We start from the raw sequence: 23981 nt of genomic DNA on the forward strand, positions 1-23981 counted from the left end.
AAATTACCCATGGCCCTATTATGAGAAAGTGCCGAATGGGATAGGTTACAGAGGGACCAGGCTTGCCTATTAGCAGGGGGTCCAGGGGGAAAAAGTCATATTTTGACTTTTCTTTCTTTCCTTTTGTGCTTCCAAACCAATTAAATAAAGCACGGGTTGAAATATTACACAGCTTTGGCTCTCTGGAACTCAGCATTTATAGATAAAACAGATGCTTCTGGCAAATGTAAAGGGTGAAATTTACATCCACTTTATTCCAAATGTTCTAAATACTCTTTCCGGTTATTGTCTGTATCCAGGCTGAGTCCCGGACAACGGAGGAGGGATTGGGATTGTACTGGGAAACCACAGTGAGGCAGGCCAGCCAAGTTCAACAGGGAGTTCAAGGCTAAATCAATGCATATTTCCCTTTTAGTGGAGACGAGGCTAGCCAAATGCACACTCTTCCCTCTATGCAGGATTTCAGCCTATATTAAATAGTGACTGGAAGAGTCTCTTCCATTGGTGGGTATGAATTTCACAAAAGATCATTTCCCTGCTTTGCTAGCTCACAAATTCATATGGTTAAATTTCTTCTGCTTGCCCAAATTCATTGTCAAACTTATTAGCAGGGTATGGCTCTGAGCCACTGTTTGTCTAAGGCTGCTGCACTCGAAGGCCTTTGCAGACTACATGAGGAAACCTTGGCCAGCTCTTCTAAATATGTTTTTGCAGAAGTGTCCAGATACATTTTCTCTACCGTCAGAACTCTGAAGCAGCCTTGGCTCTCTCTGGTTCTGTACATGTGTTAATGCTGAAGAGGTTCAGTTATTTTAGCGGCACATTTGATAGTATGTTGACATATGTGATATTCTGGCCAAGCCCTGCGTCACCATAGGCCAATATGCATTGTTCTGGTTCAGGTTACCTCTGGGGTTCACAGTGTGTTTGAACATGCTGTCCTATCAATGATGCATCATCTTCATCATGTGAGAATTCTTTCTTAAATAGCTGGGTCTATGAGCATGAAGTAGTTATTTACATGTAAAAAAAAAAAGAAAATTGCTGATTCAGTAAGTAATTCAGATTGGTGAAAAATGAGGACCAATGTTATGAAGGTTATTTGCCCTTATCATTGAAATACATCTGCCTGGCCTAAGGGTTTGTGGGGTAAATGAGCCTTGATGATTATTTTCATAAAAAGCAATAAAGACCAGTAATTATAAAAATGCCAATAAGAATTCATCTTTCAAAAATCTATAAAGCTATTAAGTCCGTAATTAAAAAGATGAGCGGCTAAGTCTGAGAAAATTGCATTTTCCTGTGAGTGTGAAGCCTCATCTCATGTTTGTTTTGCTAATTCTTCAACAAAAACATTAACTTTGAAATATTAATCCGATCTATGGTATTGATAGGAATCTCCCATTAACAGAAGCCTGTACCTCATACACATATGCTTCATTAGCTACACCAGAGCTACACATCGAAAGGGTCATTAAGCCTCCATCTTGACAATTACACACACAAACACACACAATAAAGCAAATAAAGTGGCCACAGTACCTTCCAACCTGCTAAAATGAGTGAAAGTAGTCCTTTCACATCAGAAATGGTCCCACTAATGAGCAAAGTGTTATTGGCACAGCATTACATTTTAAAGACCCAATCAGTGCTTTTTGACAATGAGGGTTATTCACATACACATTTGTAGAGATGACTGACTTAAAAAGTGAAAATACAAATTTTGCATTAGAAAACCTACAATTTAACATATAGAGGACATAGAAATAATGATAGCTATCATAACTAGAGTTCTCAGGCCATCTCAGTGTCATTGTTTTTTGTCAATAAGTGATTAACCGAAAGACCTCTTAGAATTACAAGACCCAGGGCTTTTCCGTAATATCATTTCAGTGATAACAGATATGCCATGTCCTCAGGTGGAAAAATTTCAGCTTGTAAATGTAAAAAATAATAAACAGTACATCATAATGAACTGGCTTTACTGTACTCACAAAAAATCTTAGAAGGCCAGATTTGAATTATAAATGTTTACTTGTCATTTCTCCAGCACTCTGAAGCATCACGATGTTCACCACCCATCTCAAAACGCTACACAACATCTTGTTTGCACTGAGTGTGTGTTTGTGTGTACATCTCACTCTCATCCTAATGTTTTGATCTGGTGTGTGTGTTCACAGTGGACATTAGGCCATCTCTCAAACCAGTAATGGGCTTTGATTCCCCAGGGTTGCAGTGAGATGGCCACTTCTTACATTAGCCAGTCAGGTATGACAGCGCCACGACTTGCCTTCCCCTCAGCCAGCCTGGATAAATAATAAATGAAAGTGGTATTTCAGTCCTCCAAATCATCCGCAGGGTCAAGACTCCCTTCTCGCAGTGAACTTTGTAAGATGCGCCGAAGCGCAGAGAGATGCTAAAGGTTAGCGTCTCGGACAAGACAATCGTGCATTCGGCCTGCAAGCACAAGTAGTTTATAAACATCCACCACAATATCCACCCCCCTACTTGCTGGTGAGGAGTTTCTTTTCCTGCTCCCAGTCTCTTCCCTCTGCCTCTGTGGGGGAATGGGGAGACATAAGAAGAGGAAAAGTTAGCATTCTCACAGAGCATACATCTGCTGCTAAGCTGGCATTTTGTATTGATTTTTCCTGAAGCCTGTAATTTTGAAAGCTTGTAACAGAAGATGAGGTAAATATCATTTTATTTGCTCAAATGGTTTCAGATTGGATTGGATTGAGATGAGAATGGTGGAGACAGGAAAATCTAGATGCGAAAACAGCAATTTCACATAATTGGTCTGGTAATATATTACCATTGTTCTAAAACTGTCAAGCAAAAGACCTAGAAATGGACTGGAGTAACTGAGGGCACTTATTCCTCAAGTCTTTGACATGTCTTACTCTCTGCTGACAATTTTCACTGTGATGCGGTTGCATTTATTCTTTTGTGAAGAGCTCTCTTACTTCAGCTTCAAGTATCAGTTACTCCAATGCAAATTACATCCTTGACATTCACAAAGACTATGTCACTCCTGGTACTGGACTCTGAAGACAAAATGTCAATACAACTTCACACTTCAGATTAGTATCAGATCAGTTTACGTGTGGAGGCGGAGTGAAACATAAAAACTCCCACAGCCCACAGCGCAGATCATTTCTCAATTGTATTTAAACTTATTCTTAATAAAACTAATTATTTATTGATTTGTGTTCTTTTATATCTCAGCAAAACTGACTTCAAAGCAGCAACCTTTCTCTGCAAGTGGCAGAGCTGAGTTAATAACCACTGTTTATAACCCCATTGCAGACAGGCATTCTGGTTCATTTTTCTATTTACCCTGGAAGGTGAAGTTAACCTTCTTCAGCTCATTGTAGCCAGAGGAGAATGGTAGAGATTAGTGTATTGGTCATGGTGATGTGACTGTGCATAAAGTACATGACAAGGCCCAACTGCATGGACAAATATGGCTATTCCCTACAAGGCAGCTGCAATTGGACTTTTGTCCAATATAACAAGTGGCTGGCTTCTGTTTTCTTTCTGCCTGTTGGCATATTGCCCTACAGTTGCACTTATCTGTTTTCCTTTTCTATCTGTCTTCGTACATCTATCCATCCTTTCATTCATCTATCCATCAATCAAGTGGGCTACTTAAACCCGAAACTCATCAGAACAAAGCAATCAGCTTTGTGCGTCAGTCCTCTTTTCATTAGAGGCACATACAAACCAAAGAGTGTGTGTGTGTGTGTGCATGTGTGTGAGCTGTGTGAGTGCTTATTAGCCGAGGTCAGCTAATTATTTGGCCAGGCTAATGAAGGTCAGTGTGCTTGTCTGTCTCCACGCTGATGGCTTGTACCTGATTGAGATAAGTACTCCTCTTCAACCTTCCTGTCATCTGTCATCTTGATTAAAGGACCGTATAGAATTAACTGAATGCCTCTCTTTAACTTGTCTTACCTACCTATATTTTTTATTATTGTATTTTCTTTGCATCTGATACCACAGTTTCTAGTTTTTAGACTGTACACCTGTACAGACTTTTGTACACTGAATGGAATTTGCAACCAGTTCTTCGGTTTTGTATACAGGTAGAAACTCTTTCCTTTCACTCATAAAATGGAGGACATTGTCATCAACATTCAATAGAAAGATCTAAAATGCATAGACTGTAATTATCTATAATGGAAAGGAACACATATATATATATATATATATATATATATATATATATATATGTGTGTGTAGGCTTGTCACAATTGAATGGTTATAGAATGGAAAAGAATGAATTGAAAGAATGGTGCTATTATCATGATGGACGGGCTAAACCAAATTAGCTAGATTTGATAATAACAGTTAAATTACATATCCACTTACCTGGATTCCTAATGAACTGAAAGCGACATTGTCTATTGTGCTTGTATCATGCATGATTGGCACTCTGTATGAATATGTCAAGGCGGCCATAGCTGTCGCTCACTCCAAATCACATGCAGGACTCTGCTATTGTATGTTTGAGCACTGGGTTATTGTAACAGAAACAGAGGAGATCTTGACTCTGTTAGTGCCAGCCATTTAGACAAGGACAATTGTCACTGAAAAGTTGGGGTAGAGTAGATCCCAAAATTAGATAGACAATGTTCATCATGTGAGAAAAGGATAAAAAGGAGTCTTAATTAATGATTGTGAAGATGTAGTAAAATCATTTGGCTATTTATATATATTTGTAGGTATTTGTGACAAACATTCCTTCTCCATCAGTCCTAGTTTGGCTACCTCTGCAGGCCCCAGTTTCTAGGCCCCAGCATCTCTAACAAGCAGCGGATACAGCGCTGGATTACTGTAGGCGTTAAATCAATAGCTGCTGGTCTCCCAGGCACAGCTATAGATTATGAATCAGTGTTGGTGAGCAGAGCGCCATGGTGGCGAAAGGGAGTAGGGAGACAGAGTGAGAGAGGAGAGCGAGAGCGGGAAGGAGAGACACAGAGAGAAAAAGAGGAATAGGGAAAAATACCAATTGGTTGCATCAAAATGATGCATAGTGTTGTCGTGTTATCTTCAAATATACTGCCTTTGAAAGACAATTTTAAATCAGAGAAGATACAAAAATCCCTCTTTGAAATCTACACTTTTTAATATTAGTTATGTATATATTTACAAGTTAATAAATAATTATTACTTATATGTTGATGTTACTCTGTAGACAAGGAAATATTCTGTCAAATAAACAGAAATGAGGTCTACCATAAACTGTAACTGTGATTTTTTTTTTTTCTACTGATACCTATGTCATTATAACATACATTATGATTAGGCTTTCACGTTCATGTAGCATGAAGAGGAATCGCAAAAAAATATTTTTCATTTCTTACAAATATATAGAAGATGCAAGGTTTTCAGTAGAGCCCTGCCAATATCTATATAACTAATCTATGGCAACAAAGCCCATTAACCTTTGGTAATCTCTGCAGTGAGCTCCACTGTTTCCAAGCATCGGTCTAATTCAAGGCCCTCTGAGTCCTGTTTACAGATGGTATCTAAGTGGCTTGATTCAACTGCCAATGAATATTGGCATGTGTCTACACCCCACAGACCCTGCTATTAGGGGTGGAGACCACAGGGTTAGCCAAACACAAACTGAACATGACATCTCCCTCCCCTCTGCAAGTCCGACACACGCAGACACATACACACACACACACACACACACACACACACACACACACCTGCATGTTCACAGTAATGTACAAAAAAAAAAAAAAAAGTGAACCAGACTGTCCGAAGTATGCAAGCACATATTTAGTGCTAAAAAAACAAAGTCATACAAATACATATGCCCACATACATGTAAACACATGCGAACAAACATCACACACACACTCTACAACCTTGCTATAGGGCGAGTTTCTAGACCCATACTGCCCCCTGGCTCGCCTCGCCTCTCTCTGTTTGTTGAGCAGTACAGACGCCTGAGGAATAACTTGTCTCCCACCACAGATTCAGGGTCAGATTACCCTGGACCAGCTCCCTAAACTTAACCATTTAGAAGGATAAGAAAATATCTGTTCTAGGATCAGTGGCTGGGGGGCTTGAGATGATATTGAGGAGTTGTCAGAGGTGACTGAGTTCAGGGTCAGGCCCTCAGGAGCCCTGAGGTGGGAATAGGGTCAACCCAGGCTACCATACAGCAGAGCCTGAGACGGAGTGGAAAACAGAGCTCTGTGAATACAGTTTTTTACACTGAACTAATTTAAATTTTAAAAACTCACCTAGCTAATGCTTTTGGCTTAGCCACAGAATAAAGGGATACAATAGATTTAAACAACCTGACTTTAGGAGCCAAATTGTAATGACAAGTTAGTTAAGGTATTAAAGTCATTAGAATATTACTAATTATCTATTATCTTAAGCTGATAATTATACCTCTAGATGTTCAAATAGGCTGTAAAGTATTACGTTGTAATGCAAAGCAATTATAAATCACACAGTGGTTGATAAGTGTTCTCTCTATGGATAATTGTAGAGCAGACACGGTGTTAACTGTTAGTTACAGAGTCTGGGAGCCAGGAGCTGTGTCTGAATGACTGACTCTTGGAAGTGGCTGCTGCTCTTGTATGGAGCTGTCAAGGTCAGCGGGGACACACACACATGCATGCACATGCACATACACTTCCTCCCAGATATACAGGAGCACATGAACACTCACACATGCATACACACACATACACACAGCACCAGAATGATTAATCTGTCAATCAATTCTCCCATTTCCTGCGGTGAGCCCTCCTCTTTTCCCTGCAAGGTTCCTGTGAACTGAAAGGAGAGCTTGCAAGATTGGTGTGTGTGTGTGCATGTGTGTGTTTGTGTTTGTATTTTGTATGTGTGTGTGTGTGTGTGTGTGTGTGTGTGTGTGTGTGTGTGTGTGTGTGTGTGCGTGTGTGTGTGTGTGTATGCGTGTGTGTGGATGTATGTGGGTGAATGTTACTTTTTCATTGTATGTGTGTGTGATTTGTGCAATCAGAGCCTATTCACAACATTTTGCACAGCATTCCACTGTTGCACGGATGAAATGCAGAACATTACATTGTGGTATCCAATCTCCTTATTCTACATCGCCACTATACACCACAGTGAGTTATCATGGCATGTCCATTTCACTGCATGCTGGTCTCATGATGGCAGCTGGGAGTGAGCTGGCTGTCGAAAGGGGCCCTGACTAGTGAAGCCATTATAGTAGAAATGGAGTCACAAAAGATGTACAAAACACAGTAGGTGATATTGTGGCAGACACACACACGGTGCACTAGTGGCTAGACTGGTTCCCATGCTGTTTTTGGATGGCTTGACATAGCAGCGATGGCAGATAGATGCATTCACCATACCTGGCAGTTGTGTCACGTCATTAAAGGTAATTCCAATCCCAGTATGTAGCACTGCACAACAACATAAGTAATCCAAATTCATAACCCATGGACAGGTCTCTTAATATACAGAACAATTCATTATTTCTAATGCCATTAAAAGTATGTTAACATCTGTAGACAGATGGTCATTGCCGACCTTCAGGAGCAATATTTGATGAAGATAATCTAAGAACAAGGGCCCACTTACTTAACATCAAAGCTTTCTACTGTATCTCACAGGTCTTCTTTTGAACCCGCCCTCAATAAAGATGGGGGTTATGACCTGCCTCCCATTTACAACCACTTGTTGTGTAGACACATCCCATTAAATATCATGTGCCTGAGACATATCTATGTACTGAATGAAGACCCATGAGATATGGCTGAAAGCTTCAATGTCAAGTAAACTGAGACTCGTGCTGGGATTATGATCATCATCTGTAGAGCTTGTAAACAGAGGGAAAACAAACTGTATTGTCACATATGTATAGAACAAAAGCTACTTCACAATTCTGTGGTCAATAAATAAATAAATGAACTGGGGCTTTAACATCAGATATATGAATATGATTAAATGTTCAACAATGTTGTTGATGCAAATATTTAAGCAGCGAAATGTTCTGTCTCAATCACATACATCTTTGATTTAGCTCCTAGCTGCAACACAAATTGGCTAATGAGATGAGCACAATTCATATCACCATGTTGTTTACTGTATGTAAAAGATCTCATTATTACTTTCCATAAAATTTGAATGTTTATCTCTCTTTAAGAAGATGCTTAGTTTGATAATGAACTATCACAGTTCACATTTTTCCAGTTTGCACTATGTCATTAACTGAGCATAATAATATACTAAATCAATATCATTATACTTGTAGCATTCAGATTTAATGAAAACTGCACAAGCATATGCATTTAATTAACAGATGCATTTGGAATGTATTTTTCAGTTTCTTTGATTGTTTTTTGCAAAAGGCTATTTGGACTTATTAACAAAAACTGCATGTAATGATGATGGTGGTGGTCACTTTACAGTATTAAAGTCTCTCTTTTTTGTTTTTATTACAGTTATTCACTTTAATGTTACAGCACATTAATTCAGAGTTTCAATTTACAGCCATCTCTTGTAAACCAGCTTAATGTTCTGCTATTATTACAACTACTACTGTAATAACTATTAGAACAACTACAGTACAGTGACACTAATTCTGGTACCAATCACACCAATTTGGTTTCTACAGTTTCCATCCTATTTCATTTGTCTGTGTTTCTAAAGGTGCTGTAAAAACATGGTGTTCAATGATCACTTGTGTGGCTACCGTCTCTAGCTAATCACCTCTCCTCTCTCTTCCTCATGCTCTCACTTCTCCACATTCACTTGTTCTCCCCGTCACTTCATCTTCTTGACCGCCCACTACCTTGCCAGTGCTAATTGCGGACAACCAGTCCAGTTGAGGAGGGAAAAGTTGGAAAATCAGGCTCAAATCCATTAGTGCTTTATTGGGGAAGCTAAAAGAGTTAGCTTTATTCCACTGGATCCAAACCGTGTCAATCACATTGGGAAAATTGGATTCCTGGATAAGGAAATCCCATGAGGGAGGTTAGACTGTCCATCTGGATCAGCAGTAGACACTTCTTCTTTTGCTCCCCCTCTCCTCTCCTGTTCTCCGTCATTCTTTCTCTCCACCGAGGGGCTGTGTGTGGCAAGGTTCTGTTCTCACTTTAGTGAACCAATAGGGCCATAATAAGTATTGATTAAGCTATTAGCCAACATTACCCAGGCACTGGCAGAGACTGTTTAGAATCAGCACCTCAGGAGTCCGTCACACCATGTCACACACACACACATGGACACACAGTTTTGAGAAGCTGATTGGGTGTGCTATCGGGTTAGTTAGTGAGGCGACTAAACTACTATTCTCTTATCCATTTCCCTCTGCCCATTTTCTACCTCTCTATCTGGCGCTGTAACTGAACTCCAATCAAGTGAGGACACAGTCCAGAATACATGGTGTTCCAATGAGGTGGGTGTGAGTACAACACACACACACACACACACACACACACACACACACACACACACACACCTACACACACACACACACACACACACACACACACACACACACACACACTAACATGAGGAATCAGATAAAAGAGGCTTGATTACAAAGGACAAGGTCATAGTGAGGAGTGACACAGGTTGGAGCCAAGCTATCAGAGTCAAGCATCACACAAACACTTTGTACGTACACACACATACTCACACACTTACACTTTTCAACAAGGCATAGAAAGTAGGTGGTCAGGGAGCCTTTGCATGAAAAAAACAATATTTGGGTCCACTCACAATGCTAATGTATGTGCGTGTGTGTGTGTTTGTGTGTGTGTGTGTGAGAGAGAGAGAGCGAGAGAGAGAGAGAGGTGAGACATTGCCTATGTGACTAAAATCACTTGACTGTGTTCTCCTTCACTTCAGAGAAACATAAAAATAGAGAGGTAGACACACACACATTAGAATTAGCTGCTACCTAAACTCAACGCCACCATGTTTTGAGTATCTTTTCGAAGAAGTTGTCTGATTAAGCGATTTCCAATAAATTGTCAGGACAAATTACCTCCACTTAATAAGATCTTTGGTGGAAGCAGAGACCACTCAGAGAGGGGGAGAGGAAATGACAAGTATTAATTTGGGATTTTTCACAAACTGACACTCTAGTCTCCATCCACAGGCCCTGGGGCTGTGTCACTTCTCACCCATACTTATAGTGACACACAAACACACACACACACACACACACACACCCCTCAGTTGCTCTGTGTCACTCCCCATCTCTCCGTTCCTCCTTCCTCCTGATCATGGAAGAAATTCTGTGGCGTAGCAATTACCTAAGTCTTTTATCAGTCATTTCAAAGGAGGAAAATTAGAGCAATTGTGTCAGGATGGTCATATGGGCAGAAATTGCACACTTATTGGGTGCACTTACGCCTGTGACTCTGCTCCATGCACTGATGGGGCCCATTGTTAGGGGACGGTGCCTTCGGAGCCACTGATTGGGGCTGAGAGCAGATGCAACCCCACCCCCCTACACACACCCTCTGCAGCCCTCTCGCCCCTTCAAAGTCTCCACCTAAACAAAAAAAAAAGAAAAAACACCCCACCCCCACCAACTCCCCAACCCGCCAAGCCTTTGTCTTGATTCTGCACCCTCCTTAATTGAATATAAATTACAGCAGTGCTTTGGTTCACGCAGACTATCATCAAAGTTAAGACCGAACCGCCGTCTGCTTTGACAGATAATTCTTTTGACCAAACTCTACTTGTCCTACCCCCCCCCCCACCCCCAACCCCCACAACCACCACCACCACACACACACACACACACACACACAAACACACATCATCCACTTCTTGCTCATCACCCTTGCATCCTGTGGTTTAGGATGGTGATGATTTTAGTTGTATTTTGAAAAAACACTATTGATTTGCTTCTCAGCAGATCATAGATGGGTAATGTACAAAGGCTTTTATTTCTTTTATTTGTAATAGTTTAGTTCTTACAAAGAGGAGTCTCTGTAGCCGTGGTAAAACACAATAACTGAATCATATTCTACATTTTAAATTTACAGCAAGAATCTTATTTTAAGAAAAACACTGCTTTGAGGAATAGCCAATATTTTAATGGCTTCCAGATTTGGATAATGATGTTGAATTCATAAATAAGTTCAGAATATCAACAACCTTCAGCAAGTGACCTTTTTCTAAGAATTAATTTATTAAGTCATCAGGTCATCTGTATCTCAATCTTTAAGCAAGAATCTACATTACATGCTGATGAAATCCTTACTAAATGAACACAGAACACAGCCACTGATTCAAGCAGTAAATGCTAAGAATGTTGAAACACTTCTGCCCCTACCCGACCCCAGAAGATGATAGGCCACTCAGCTAACGAGTGAAGCCTCCATGTAATAGTAACACTGTCTGCTCACAGGGATCTTTCCCTAAATGCTAACTAGATTCAGGCAGTGAATCCTAGCAGTAAATGCTAAGTCTATGGCTTAATCGTCGACTCTAGCCCCTTCGCACCGCAGGGAGCTGCCAGGCCTCTCTATTCCCACTCCACTGGCCACACATCTCCACTCAATCTGTCTTAGCATATTGATTTCCCAGCTGTCTCATTGGTTCCTAACATAATTATGGCTGGCTGGGCTAGGGGCACAGGCGCAGGGCTAATACATTTACACCAGGCCCCATCAGCGCAGGCTTATATTCATGTCATTGGGAGAGGCAGGAGATTGGATGCCCCTAAGAGGCAGATCTACTAAGAGAATTTGGGGGGGCTTTGCTCTAATGAAAAAGGGAATTAGCTGGCTCAACCTCTGTCACATTGCAAGATCAATAGCAACATCCACGAAAATATTCAGTCGAAAATAAAATGAAGAGAAGTAAAATGACACATCTGTTAATAAAGACATGTTATTATATACTGTTTATTTATGCTGTTATTGCAGTATTAACCTTTATACAAGATGCTTATGTGAACCTCTGGCCAAAGCTTGCTGCTGTGCATAAAGCATGAGTTTTAAAAATATATATATTTACAGAAATGCAAATCTTTACTCAGTGCAACATTTTATCTTCAGTCATACCAGCTGTATGATTGTTTATTTTTCTCTACTGCCACTTTTCTGTCTCTTTCCAGAGTATATCTATGCATCTTTACTCCTACAACCTCCTATAGATTTTTTTTTATTCCACACACAGGATAAGGCAGGAGAAAGAAAAAAAAAACTTAAGGAAGAGGGGAGAAAAGAAGGTCACAGTCTATCTATTTCACTGTGCCTAATTGTTGTCAGAAGCTGACCTAAAACGCAGAGACAGTATTTTTCAAAGTCAAGGATGAGGTAGAGGAGGGGTGGGCAATTCATCACGCTACCCTTCCTCCTCCGTCCATAGCCCGGGACCAGCGAAGGTCTGCTAGTTATTTAATTCCATGGATCGGGCCCTTAATGGCAAACTCCAGCCCCATAAATTAGACATGCACTCGATTAGGATGTCTGGCATAAGAAGCAATCCTAGGTATGATACTGACATGGAAGGTCAGCCAGGCATTCTCAGATCTATTGCAATTAATGATCATTAGAGAAAAGTCGCGGTGAGTAGAGTTGGAGTCTGTCAACACCTTACAGGTTGTTGTAACAAATGGAGGTACATGAACATACACATTTTATTTAATAATGTTAAAGAGACTGCATTTGACTAAAGTGCCCTCATAAATGAAACAGTTAAACAATCAGTGGCACTGTGGCATGAACAAAAGTCATCCAGTTACTGCCAAAATTACGCAAATGAATATTTAGAAATAATAATAAGATGTCTTTATGTAATTTCTGGCATGTAAGCTGTTATTGTCAAAAATAGATGTTGACCAATCAGTTTGGCCAATTAATCGGAATTGGAGGAACTTTGGTTGATGATTGCACTGCCTCCACCAGTTACATACATCACTGTTTCACACGGAGGCTCCATTCACAAAATCAAGGTAACGTCATTGTGTGTGCAAAGTTAACTTTGTATAAAAGGGCTTTATTGGTAAATTATGAGCACGATATGGTTGTTGGTTCTAATGCATTAAACTTAAGATAACTGATGCTGCTGTGCTGAAAGCACGCTGGTCATGACTGTACCTACGCAAGGCATGTGTACAGTACAGTCAGTGTGTGGGCTCATTGGCACTTTGATCAGCGTGGTGCTGGGCTGGCCAGACTGGCTTCAACTGTGTTCCTTGAAGCACATAAAATAAATGTGACACATTTTAATGGCTGTAACTGCACTCAATTGCGCAAAATTGGTTTATTGTATTCATTGTTTATTATAAAGGCCGCCATTTCCCTTCACACCACAGCAACAACTAGTCTTTCAGGGTTTTTATATAGAAACTGTATGTGACTAAATGAACAATGCCGTCAGCTCAACAGCGATTTCTTCAGTTTTCAGTTGCTGTTGCACCTCACTCCTAATTCTGTTTTATTTCTGAAGGCGACAGTAATGTTTTCTGTTTTTTCCTTTGCCAATTTTCATGTATTTATTTATTTATTTATCAATCTTTTATTTTTTTTTGTCTCTGTGGCATTTTGGACAGTCCCAAGCATTTGCTGACAGTTATTTTGGCTCCTGGCAGCGCAGACATTGACTGTCAACGGGACGTCTCCTTTCTTTTATTCATTTCTTTTTTTCCTGAGAGATGCTGCTGAATGCAAGTCAGCCTTTTCTCCCTGGAGGGTGGGCGGTGGGGAGGACACTGGTGGTGGGGGGTGGGGTGTGGAGGGGGAGCAGACAGGCGGGATGGTGGAAAAGGGCTGCGGGAGGCGGGAGGGAGGGGGTTGCATGTCGGGGAGGTGTGATGTGGTGGACCGTCTCATTCTCACTCTCTGTCTCTTTGCTGTGTGTTTAGCTGTGAAGAGTGTGCATGTGTGTGTGAGTGTGTGTGTGTGTGTGTGTGTGTGTGTGTGTGTGTGTGTGTGCATGTGTGAGTTTTTGTCGAGGGTTATTCAGGAGGACACTCTCCTGACCGTCAGATCAGCCTCCATTCTGACATTCCTGCACTTCCTCAGCATGAAAACACAACCAGGCTCAATGAATGTTTGTGCATGGTTGTGTTTCTGAGAATTTAACAAAAATAGTTACTATATATCTATGTGTAAAACCGACACTATACCTACACCATACCTGTGCACACAAAAATGTGTCAGAGCTTGAAACAAAATTATAAGTGCTTATGTAGCTGCCTGTGTGTGTCAGTTATGTGACCTGTGCAAGTGTGTATTCTCGTCTGTGTGGGTATAATTGGGATGTTGCGTGTCAGGGGAACACCAGCAGTATTTTTTTTCCTGAGCAAGCCAGCCTGTATGACCATAATGGGTGTTTTTGCTTGATGAAAGCCTCAAAGCAGAGGTCCAGTGTGTGTTTTGATAAAGGGAATGTGCATGCCAGTGAGTGAACCCTGCATTGATGCTTGGATAAAACACATGATCAATAAAATAAACAGTACATCACCTCTATTAGTGACACAACACCAGGATCAAGGTATGTGGAAATGGGAACAGAGGGGCTGGTAGCGCTTTCAGATTTTTAGGCAGAATTAGATGCTAGGCTGTGTATTGAAACTGTGTGATTACTGAACACAAAGTAATAGGGAGCCAGGGATCGCTGAAAAATATACCAGCAAATAACAAGCGTGCCATGCTGCTGCTGCCAGTAATAATGACTGAAAACACATTTGTACTGATGATCTAGCTTCACAATTAGACAAAAGATTTGATTAGAAACAGGAAATAACATAAATGGGATGATTCGACAAAATTGTCTACGTCTGCCAAAAACACGTTGAAAAAAATGACTAAAGCCAAAACAACTTGGGCTTAATGCAGATACTAAAAGCCCTGAGAGTGGAGTTCCTCACTCAGCCAAATTGATTTCTGTTTGCTCTCTTTCTGTTTACAAGGTGTGCAGATTAATTTGCAACATGCCCCAACACATTCACCACTAAAACTCCTTCCCCCCTAAATCAAGGCAGCTTTTTCTGAAAGCAGCGGAGATGAAATAATGACAGCGATTAGATTACTATTCTTAAGAATCCATTAGTCAAAAATGACACCCAGGAAATCACACGGTGCATTCTACCCTAATGCAATAAGGTGCCAATTATAACACTCATGTGGAATAAGTGGGCTCCTCTCCCTCTGTTGGCTGAGGAGAACACAAATCATCATTACCGTGTATTTCTTAATGCTATCTGCACTGAGAGGCATTAAGAACAGACTAATAAGTTTAGCCCCTGCAAACAGAGTGCAGCTGTGTGCTCCATTTTCTCAATCCTTTCCCTTCCTCTTCTCATGAGCTTTTTGGACCTGTCTGCTTGTCATGTTGTTGTAGCAGTGTTATGTTTTCCTGCCTGTCTGTCCTTCTGACTGTCCTTCCATTTTCCTTCAACTAGACGAGTCTCCTGCCACTCAAGGCCCAAATAGTTGTCACATAACAAACCCAGATATCAAGTGAAACCATCTTTTGACACTGACCTTAAAGCATTTGCCTGTAACTGACTTCACTTTGGAGCATGCACTGTAAAAACTTTTACAGTGCATTACAGATGTGCAAAATTTCTTTTTTAAAGTTAAGTAGGTCATATATATTGTCTATAACCTCTCTAAAACATTGTTTGCACAAACAAAACAAGTAAACAGAGCTGACCTAGGCAGCAAATATGCACCAAACATTCAGCGTTCGGCTGCTTTAAGCCAACACTAATTCCAAGCCATCAGCTATAAGCTTGCAAAAAGCTGGCAAGCTAATAACATTGTTCGACTTTGCCACTGGTGGCCTGCTAGTGGGCTGTTAGTTGCCTGCCAGCTGGAAAGGGCATTAACTGCTAAAAAGGATCCTGTTGGGCTATAGCAACTTTTCCAAACTTCACCTCATTGGATGAAAAGACAAAAAGAAGGAAAGAGAGTTTGATGGCAGTAAGGCAAAGCCATGGGGAATCTCAGACGATGATGAAAGCAAACTCTCAAAGAGCCACAAAACACCACACACCCCCTCCATTACATCAAGGGGCAAGCAAAGAGAATTATAATAACACTGCCTTTTCTTTTTTAATTAATGAAGACTGTTATTTGGTAGCAGGCAGGGCAAGCTGTAAGGAATCTTGGATGATTGGCAAACATCAAACAGAAATGGTGTGTGTGTGTGTGTGCGTGTGTGTGTGTGTAGGACTGTGTGTATGAAAGTATCTAAGCTTGCATGTACACATGTATGCAGGGTGTGATTGCGTGAATATGATTGTGTTTGGCACACATGAGTGTGTGTGTGTGTGTTTTTGCAGCTGGCCAGGCCAGCTTGTTGCCTCTTGTAAATAAGACATGCCCATCAGTGGCAAGCGGACTTTTCTGTTTGTCTTTTTGTGCGAGTGAAGCCTCTGCTTTTCTGCATTAACGGCTGAAGAGGGGGAAATGAGGAGACGAAAACATTATTCATACAACACATTATACAAGTTATGGAGACTTTGAGAACTTCCCCCGTTTCCACTGAAGGTGGTTTTAATAAGGTTCCATGGGAGTTGGTGCTTCAGGGTGTTGACTAAAGGTGTGTGTGTGTGTGTGTGTGTGTGTGTGTGTACCATGCATGCGTGTGTGTGTGTTTGCAAGTACATGTGTGTATATCTCATGTCTGAATGAGTGTGTTCAGTGGTGGGGCGGCACGTGGTATGTATTACACATCAAAGAAAGGTCAGGCTCAAACACAGAGTCAGGCTAAAGGTTAGGGCACAGCTCTATATAGAACAGAGAAAGGGATGGGGCTTATCAAAGCTATCACTTGGAGAGAGACTGCTAGAGGTCACCAAACCCTTGACATGCCGTACAGATCTAATGTCTTAGCCAAGGATCAATACGACTACACACAGACAAACCAGATAGGCTTAACATCAGTGTAGCCCCACAAGCCACTGAAACCAAGTGCTCACTCCCTCAAATCCAGTGGAAGAAAAAAAAAAGAAGAAAAGGATGTGAAATGAAATGAAAAAAGACAAATAATCAATTAAACAAGAGCAGAGGAATGAATAAAAGAAAGGTTTCTTTGGATGCAAACGAGTGCTGGGAAAAGTGTTTCTTCACAATTTTGAAAATTTGATGGTGATTTTTTGGCGTGCATGCATTCAGAGCATCAGTTGGAATAATGCAATGAATAATGGAGATTGGAGGTGTTGAGAGATCATTGTAGTGGATTAATATGCAGCGGTTTTGAGCTTGATGATAGATAGATAGATAGATAGATAGATAGATAGATAGATAGATAGATAGATAGATAGATAGATCCTAATGACACTTAATGACTGATCAGTTGCCTTTGACTGTTACTTATCTCAAGGCTCTACAAAACTGAATTACCTCCTCTGACAGTTAAAATGGCTACGGTCTGAAAAAAAAGAGAGGAGACATCATCCCTCTTCCTTGCGACTGCCATTCTGCGTTCCTGAAAGTGACAAGACGCAGTGTGTTTTTGCTTACTCATCAATATTTCAGAGCACTACACATGGAATGCTCCAGTGACTTTGAATATAGGGCCCGTGCGTACACCTCTTCTCTCTTCCTTAGTGAGATGACATCAGGTAATATGCGGTGAAAGTTGAAAAACCAGTGCATCAAGAACACCCCCACACACACACACACACAACCCACCGTCCCCTTACCTAATGAAATCTGTGACAGAATTGCTGGGAGATATTGGAGCCTTTATGAAACCAAGGGGAAAGAAACTTGGAGGAAATGTAGGATATGTGGAGAGAATTGGTATGGAGGGTAGTAGCTGAATAGAGGCTAAAGGCTAAGCATTTGTCATGGAGGATCTGTACTGCACACATGTACTCTATATACAAAGAGACACAGAGGTATTCACATATGCAAAGCCATCAGGCTACCCATGCATACTGATAGTGAAATCAACCTTACTTAGAGTGTCCAGAATATCCATCTTTGAAATTGTTCCCACACACACTTTTTATTAAAACACCATCTTTACAGGATGAATTGGGAGGATCCACTGTGTTTAAATCTGCCCTCATTGTTTGCTGTTTGAGAATACGCAAGGGCTGCATTTCTGAAAACTGTTTTGTGTTTGGCCATGTTTTGTGACCATGTGTGCGCGTCCACAAGTGCGTGCATGTGTGCTCTTGTGTGAGTGTCATTTGAAGCATAGAGTCCATTTATCAAGGACAAAGTGTCAGAGACTAATGGACATGGCCCCATCCTCTTCTCTCTCCCCCCGTTGTGATCATCCTCAGAAATTAATTAGAAATAACGAATAGACGGTCTTTTTTCACTCCACTCTCATTTATTACAATGGTAATTGCTCTTCCCTCATTGTAGGTTAAGTCTTTAAACACTGTCTTACATCAAGACATGCTCATCCTTGCCATCTATAATTCATGATATACTTTGCACCAAGCAAAGCTGTTAAATATTTAGTGAATCATTGCCTTAAACTTAATCACCCTCTGATAAATGCATGTGTTTTTCCGCTCACTCTGCCCCTCTTCCTTTCTGCTCCCCAATCAAGAGGATACACATTCCAACTAGTTGTATAATCTATTTTTAATTTCTCCTTCAGAAATTAACATAATACAACTTAGCATAATGTATTAATTACAGTACATTGTTAAGTGCTACATTATGTTTCTGTGAAACAAGCTATTATCATTGTACTTCATGAAGTATTAAATCTAATCCATATTTAAAGAATGCTTAAACATTAATTTGCTAGACTGTGTGCTAATGTCTTTTCTCATCAAAGTCATTTCTCCCACAACTATTAACTAGCCCCAACTCGGAAGAGTTTTTATTTAATCCTTTTTTACATTGACTTTCTGTTTAGCCTGTGAGCGTTTTCGTATATGGCAGTTGTTATTTTATGTAACAGTGGTGTCAAAAATGGGATGGTGCAAAAACAGGCCAGCATGGTACCTGTATTTTATTGTCTCTGAGAAAACCTCACGGTATTTCACTGGATAAATAATGAACATAACACTTCATATGGACATGATGGATTGTGGTGAAGACATCTACTCTGGCCCAAACTATAGTAGGTCAATTATCAGAGATAATCAATTTGATATCTGTTTTTTTTGTCATTTAACATAAGAAAGGTCAAGTTTAGTCTAATGCTGAAATTAGTTAATTAGTCAATGGACATAGAGTGAATCTGGAGGTATTTTGGGTCAATTGTCATATATTACATAAGATAAAGAAGTACTGTGAATTTGATATCTTGGTGTTTTAGTCACACACATAAAAATGACCTGAAGAAATCATCTTGGAAGTAAATTTGTGGCAATTTTCACAGGTTTCTGACATTTTATGTACCAAATTGTGACTAATCAGAAAAATAATCATCATTTTAATCAATTATTAAAAAAAAAAAAGGTTCTATAGGCCTATAGTATTTTGTCTTTGAGACCCTTATAATTTGAAGAATCTAAAGTTTATTATTACGATTCTATAATTTGACTCTATTTTCAATAAATTGATTAAACAATTAATTGCTCAAATATTCAGTATTTACAGATGATAGCTGGCTCTGCGGTGACATTATATTTTTGTATCAGCATCTCCTTCCACTTCCCTGCTGCTGAGTAGCAACATTGCAATATGAAACTCCTTTTTGAATGTATGACCAGCTGCACTGTACTGCTCAGGATCTATAGCTCAATTACATTTCTCACTTCCTGTTTTGACTTCGTAATTTACATCCTGACTGCCTGCCATTGGTGGCAGGGATAATAGGCGGTACTATAAACAATCTTTGGTATTATCATAAAATCACAGATGTAAATACACTTTCAACCCCACCTCCCTTCTCTCACAAGACAAGAGTACATCTTTCGATTCTAAACATCCCATTTGAATGCACCTTCCTCTCTTCTTGTTTTTCCTCCCCCATTTTGCTTCCCTCTTTCTCTCTCTCTGAGGCACTCCATCTTCCTGATGTTTAATTCATCACGCTTTTCCATCATCCTTCCACCTCTCTCTGCAGTTCTGTCAGGTAACAAACAATGAGTTTTTGATGTGAATAATTTAATGCGTGTACTGCAAATGCCGGCGCTCTGCATTACCCATGCTGCACACTCGGCTGTCATTAAGACACCTGATTTCCCCTAAGATTCCTCTCCCCGCCTCGTAGATGAAAAGGTAACACACATGTCGAAATTTCTCCCCCTTTACATCTGGGGAGGAAGACTATATTTTTAGACAGGCTAAATGAGACAATGACAGCGGTAAGCAGTGAAAAGAGAGAGGAAGGAAAGACAGATGGAGAGAAAGCAAAGGAGAGACGAAAATGAAGGGGGGGGAGGTGGAGGGAGAGAGTGACTGTTTCCTTGTACATATTTTTCTTTTTCTCTCACTCTCACCCGATGTCGCAGCATCAAACGCTAACCCTGCTTTCAAAAGCCAGCGGAAGCATTGATTCAATATTTTCTCCCCCGTGTTGCTGTGATCCTGAAACTGCTCTCTGACTAGATCTAGACACACGGAAGGAAAATGACGGTGGCGACATCAAACGCAAACGTGTTGTGGGTAATAACAGACACGGTCTCCTCTCTGTTTCTCTCCTATTTTTCCTCCCTTCTTACCAGCCTGTCCTCCCTCCCTTCCTCTTTCCTGAACCCCCAGACATGATACACGCCATGAGCTCCATGCATACGTTGTGGTGACACCAAATGCCAAACAATTAATGGCTCAGCTCCTCCTCGCTTTTTGGTAATGGGACTGTATTCATCTCCAGGATCATATCTCTGAGCCTTATCTTTCTTTACGCCAGAGAAAAGAAGGGAGAGAAAGAAAGAGAGAGCAGTGGTGGCAATAGTATAGGAGCAGCAGTATTATGTGAATTACAGCAGCAGGGCCAATACAGACTCATCTATCCTATTCAGCCCTCTCCCCGGCTATTCTGCAGACAGACAATCAGTGCACGCTGGGACTGGCGAATGAGGATCACCTCAACTGGCAGCAGGGTCCTCCGTTTCATTAAAAAGGATTAAAAAAAAATGGTGGAGGGATGGGGGACGCAGAGAAGGGGAGGGAAGCAAAGGAAAAGGGAGGGGAGGTTGACAGTGACGGAGATCTGAGCAGATATGAAGGCAAAGGGCAGTGGGATTTTAAAAAAAAATATGAAGGACAAGGATGGAGAGCAGAATGGATTCAGGGGAAGAGAGGGAAAGGGGAGAGCAATGAGGGAGATCTGGTCAGATATGAAGGCACAGGGTAATATGAATATAATGCTGTGTGGCTCTGTGATGTGAAAAGGAAAGAAAAAAAGGAAATAAGGAGGGTGTGATGCAGCGAAGGTGGGTATGGTATTAATAAGCCAATGTGGGGATAATTGAGGTGGGGGTGGGGGGTGGGGTGGGGGGGTTCTGAAAACCCTTTTAAAGCCAACTCTCCCTTCAATCTTTGATTTACTTTCATCACCTCCAATATGGCCACGTTGATTGTGTGAAATCCGCAGGAGGGCCTTCAATTATTGCATCGTGTCTGTGGTCTTCATGCACAGAGAGACACACACACACACAAGCGCGCACACACACACACACACACACACACATATGCATACACAGGGACAGCCTGATAGCTGGCATACACATTTAAAAAAGCACTCTTGAACAATATGAATGTACACTCCTTTTCTTTACACACACACACACACACACACACACACACACACACATTATGAAGATCCCTTGATTTTATCCAAATGACTGGGGAAAAGGAGAGAGGGGATAGATGATACACAATAGATAGAAGGAAGAAAGAAGCAGAGACAGAGAAGAGTGTTGATTATTCTCTTTGTCTATTTTGTCATTAGCAGATGGGAGCTCGATAATGTAGTAGGTACTTAATGGTGGTCATACAATGGAAAATGAGGGAAAATCCTATACATAATGGCATCGTGAATGGATTGAGGACTCCACACGTGTGAGCATGTGTGCATGTGAGTATTCTATGGACACAAAATGCACACAAACACACTCAAAAGGGCCAGGATGCTCTAAGACTGGCAGGAAACAGAATAAGAGAACAATGCATACATATGTGAGTGTATGTGTGAGAATTAAGCGGAAGACCTCCACATTGTAGTCTCTCTACTGGACCACTGTGATTATTACATCTTTCCATTTCTTTCTCTGTATCTTGTACTCACATATTCCTTTCATCCTTTATAAACAAATAAATTTGTCATGAAAGACCTGATATACATCATTCATACCCACACATACACACTTGCACCCGGCTTTCATTCTTGGTCATGGATGGCTCTAAGCCCTCTTTAAACCAAGCCGTTATTTCCCCTGTTGCTCAGTGTGAGTGTGTGTGAGTTGCTATTAGTGTGTGTATACATATGTGTAGTATATATGGTATAGTGTGAATGTAGAACTAGATGTTTGTGTGTGCTTTTATGAGTGTTGGTGTGTCGGTTTCTTCGTCTTAATTAAAAGTGAGGTTCCATTGAGTCCCAATCACAAAACAGCCACTGGGAATATTTCTAATTATGTCCTACCTTTCATAACCAGTTCACTCTTCTATATGTGATTACTGACAGCGACCGGAGATTAACTGACAGTCGGGTGTGTTTGCACACGACCTTTATGTCAAATGCAGAAAAGCAGGAAGTGAGTGTTGAGCTTCTTTTATTGCAGACATGTCTGTTACCTACCTAAATAAAAATCAGGGAATGTACTTTTACACAACACACTGACAGAGATATAAGTTCATATAGGATATGCATACTCACAGCAATTGCTAACATACACCCAGAAAAACACCTACAGGCACGCATGCTATACAAATCACCCCATATATTTTTAATATACACCAGAGAAGTACAAAGCATTAATAGCCTGTCTGCTTGCCTTGCATGATTTAGTGAGCAGCATATTAAAAACCGAAGCTATTCATTAATATGTAAACTAGTGTGCTGTCATTAATATGGGGTTGGGGTCGAGGGACCAGGGTGCAGAGGGGGAGTTGCGGGGGCGATGGAGTCAAGGCTGCCAAGCCTCAGCTTGATTGAGTTCAGCAGCACAATTTGATAAGTGTGTGTATGTGTGTGTGTACTTCTCTATGTGAATGGTTGTGCATGTCTTTTTGCCTAGTAAGGATGTTTGTTTGAGGATTTGTGCACATGTGCGTGTGACTGTGTGTGTATGCATTTGCATGTATCCTTGTGTGCATGCCTTCCTGAAATCTCAACGTCCCCAGGGTGATTAAAGGGAATAAATATGCTTGATTACAAATGTCCTACCTCCCCATCAACTCCCCTAATGTATGCAGTTTAATTGAGCGTCACGAGTAAAGTATGAGTTATGGAATGAACAGACAAGCCAATATCTCAGAGAGGCAGAGAGGGGGATGGGGAGGCAAGAGAGGAAGGGAGATACTAATATCGTTTATTTGAAGAAAAGTGATATCCATTCTTACAAAATGCTGGACTCTAAATGTTACACATTACACAATATGCCAGCATTATGGGATCAAATTAGGTCACTGAGATGTTGTTTGATTGATGTTGATGCTTGTAAAGTGAAATAATTCCAAAGTTTGTAGTTATAAAATCAACCTTTGCAAAATTGTAAAATAAATCTGAGTTAGAAATTTAAGTTTTGCAAGTGCAGAAAATATTGAATTTGTAAAAAAAAAAAAATAAAATAAAAATGATTCTGTTGCCTGAAAGGTGTAGTAGATCTTCAAGATGAGTGACAGTGCTGGCTCTTCTATGACCCAGGTGAGTTTGCATACATGTACAGTGGGGCTGAATGATACATCGTTATCATATCCTTATCTAGATAAGAACATGCACAATATTAATATTGCAAAAGGAAACGATATGGACGCTAACTATATTCTCATGGTCACTCCGTGCCCCATCACGGCTGCCCTGTGTGTACAGCTAAAGCCAGCCGATTGCTTAGTGTTAGGGAGTTAACGGAATACATGTATAGTCACTCACGAAGTGAGCACTATGAC

The sequence above is a fragment of the Seriola dumerili genome, unplaced genomic scaffold (assembly GCF_002260705.1).
Source record: "Seriola dumerili isolate Sdu_G_001 unplaced genomic scaffold, Sdu_1.0 BDQW01000822.1, whole genome shotgun sequence".
NCBI classification, from domain to species: Eukaryota; Metazoa; Chordata; class Actinopteri; order Carangiformes; family Carangidae; genus Seriola; species Seriola dumerili.